General features: G+C 39.1%; 1 pseudogene; it reads left to right on the top strand.

Moving 5' to 3' along the window:
- Positions 1-394: 394 nt before the first annotated feature.
- Positions 395-2,681, top strand: LOC143586070 (putative pentatricopeptide repeat-containing protein At1g69350, mitochondrial pseudogene; annotated as a pseudogene).
- Positions 2,682-3,414: the final 733 nt, after the last annotated feature.

Consider the following 3,414-nt stretch of genomic DNA (forward strand, 5'->3'; position numbering starts at 1 on the left):
TAACAGAATAGGTTTGTTAGAAGATTGACCATATCTAATCATGTGTATGTGTATGTGTATGACATTGTATTGAAAGTTTTTAGTTCCACTGATGTTTATAAGAGCATTCTCATCTGACCCCTCAAAATTTTGTGAGGGGAGTTTGTAAATTATTGGGTGGAATTTTGAGTGTTTGTGAGTGTAAATTATAGGATAAAGAGAGAAAAGGTAGTGATTTTTAGTAAATTTCGGAAGATGTAATATTTTTTGTAAATTATAGAACGGTGAGAAAAAAACTGTAATGATAAAAGTATAAAAAAATATTATTTAATTAGACGAAGTTGAGTGCTTTTAATGTAATGAGAAGTGTGAGTTATTTATGTGATGTTTGGCGGGGAGACAAACGACAGTGAAGATGATCCCGTACATGCCCATATTCCGATCATGCTCCACCATAACAACACTCACTCAACTTCACACTTATCTTCTTGTCACAGGCCAACACAAGAGCCCTCTTGCTTCAACCAAGCTCATTGACTCGTACGCCCAAATGGGTTCTCTCGATTCTGCGACACTCGTATTCCAGACCTTCCATACACCCGACTCCTACATGTACGGTGTCCTCATCAAGCGCTACGTTTGGTCCGGATTATTCACAAAGGCACTTACTTTATACAATAATATGCTACGCCAACTAACCCTCATCACCAGCTTCATATACCCGCCTGTTTTACGAGCGTGCTCGGGTTTCGGTGACTTGAATCTTGGGAAAGCTGTTCATGGAAGGGTAATTAAACATGGGTTTCAGTTCGATTCTGTTGTTCAGACCTCACTGGTTAATATGTACGGTGAAGGATCATGTGTAGGTTATGCACGCAAGGTGTTTGATGAAATGCCTGAACGAGACGTTGTCTCCTGGAGTTCAGTTATTTCGATGCTTGTTCATTCCGGCCAGCCAAGTGAAGGGTTGAAGGTGTTTCGGAGTATGATGTCGGATGGGCACGGGCCGGATTATGTGACTCTGCTTAGTGTTGCCGAGGCGTGCGGTGAGTTGGGGTTGAGGCTGCAGTCGAAGGCGGTTCATGGTTATGCGGTGACGAGAAAGATTGAAAGCAGTGATCAGATTACACTAAGTAACTCTCTTATTTCGATGTATGGAAAATGCGGAGAATTATACGCTGCTCAGTGTCTTTTTGATGGTGTTTCTAATCGTTCGACAGCATCATGGACTGCTATGATCACATGCTACAATCACAACGGTTGCTATGAAGCCGCATTAAACCTTTTTATCAAAATGCAAGAATCTAACGCAGAACCAAATGCTATCACCGTGATGGGCATTCTTTGTTCTTGTGCTAGACTGAATTCCCTAAAACAAGGCAAGTCGGTTCACGGGTTTGTCATAAGAAAACACCTCGACCCTGATGATAACGATATCCTGGTGCCCACATTGATCGATTTGTATTCCAGTTGTGGACAGTTTCATGCTTGCCACAATATTTTTAATCCATCTAGGGATAGACATGTATTTACATGGAATATGATCATATCAGGTTACACACGAGAGGGTATGTCAGAGGACACGTTTGATCTGTTTAAACAAATGCGAGCCCACAAGGTCTCACCAGACGAGTTTACTGTTGCAAGTATCGTGTCTGCTTGTGGAACCATGGGTTCATTAAATCTTGGAGCTCAGGTTCACACTTATGCCATTAAAGCAGGGGTTTTGAATGAGTTTGTTCTAAACTCGTTAATCGACATGTATGCTAAATGCGGTTTTGTGGATTTAGCGTATAATGTATTCAAGAACCAGAGTCATAAGGGCGTGGTGACATGGAACTCTATGATGTGGGGTTTTGCTCATAATGGTAAATCTGTTGAAGTCATGAATCTTTTTGACCAAATGTGGTTAGATGATCTAGAAATGGATGATGTAACATTCTTGAGTGTGATTCAAGCGTGTTCAGATTTAAGAGATCTTGAAAAGGGGAAATGGGTTCATCATAAGCTCGTTACAAATGGTGTGATGAATAATGTTAATAATAATAATAATGCATATGTATCTACAGCTTTACTTGACATGTATGCAAAATGTGGTGAATTATGGATGGCACAACGTGTTTTTGACATGACGCCATATAAAAGTGTGGTGTCATGGAGTGCTATGATTGATGGCTATGGGATGCATGGTTTGGTTGACATGTCAATTTCAGTTTTTGATAAAATGATAGAGTCAAAGGTCAAACCGAATGAAATTACCTTCATGAACATCTTATCTGCTTGTAGTCATGCAGGATATGTTGAAAAGGGTCAGTTGTATTTCAACTCAATGAAGAAAGATTTTGGGATTGAACCTAGGCTAGAGCATTTTTCTTGTCTGATCGATCTTTTGAGTCGAGCGGGTCATCTTGATGAGGCTTATAATGTCATCATTTCAATGGCGTTTGAACCCACTTCTGGGGTTTGGAGTTCTTTATTAAGCGGGTGTCGGATTCATAGGAGATTGGATATGATTAAGTTAATCCAAGAAAATCTTGAAAAGATTAATGATACAGGATTTTACACTTTGTTGTCTAATATTTCTGCTGAAGGAGATGATTGGAAGCAGTTTCAGAGTGTGAGGTCACTGATGAAAACTACAGGTTTGAAAAAACTTCAGGGGTGTAGCATGGTTCATACCAGATAATGCATTTTGGAGTTGTACAGTAACTCCCTTATTTCGAAGAGCATTAGAAGTTGATGTCATTTGTGCACAAGAAGAAGAAGGCAAAGGGATGTTGTTCCCTAAGCTAATCATGAAAAAGCCAAATTGCATGTTTTTTTACAAGAAATCATGTTGATACATGTTCATGTGTTCTAAGGAGTGTTTCAAAAGCTAAAGAAGTTTGACTGAAAGAAGCGTTGGTTTGCAGGTCAAACTGCTCGAGTCAAAAGGGTACTAAGATCGATAAAAAGAAATTCACAAATTGCAATCGGATTAAAAGCTTGAGCTACTAGTCCGCTTATGAACTTGATAGCTTGCTTATCGTGCTTTCGTTAAAAGAAAAGTCAAAGAAACAGAAGAGATTGAAGTAGCATTTGTAATCTAGTGGTTGCTAAGATCTTTTACCAATGTACACCTAATCTTTCTTTATTATTAAAGTATAAGAACCAAATTTGCAATGACTAAACAGTTTTTTTTTTTTTTTGGGTAACAAGGGTCTCAACTTCAGGGATTTCCTTCCAATGAGCCTTGCAAAATTAGGTTTGAATATCGGGTTGACTTGTCTGTCATCATGGTCTAAAAATCCGAATTCATACAAACCATAAGGTTACATAAACAACATAAAACATGCAAATCAGTTCATGCCACCATTCCCGGCATAGCTGTTGTTGATCCCTCTCCTCTGCACATTAGAGATGAGTTCTACCACTGTTGCTTTCCATGACATTACC

Source organism: Bidens hawaiensis, unplaced genomic scaffold (assembly GCF_021521415.1).
Source record: "Bidens hawaiensis isolate Kalapana, Puna unplaced genomic scaffold, B.hawaiensis_p1.1 tig00034294_1, whole genome shotgun sequence".
NCBI classification, from domain to species: domain Eukaryota; kingdom Viridiplantae; phylum Streptophyta; class Magnoliopsida; order Asterales; family Asteraceae; genus Bidens; species Bidens hawaiensis.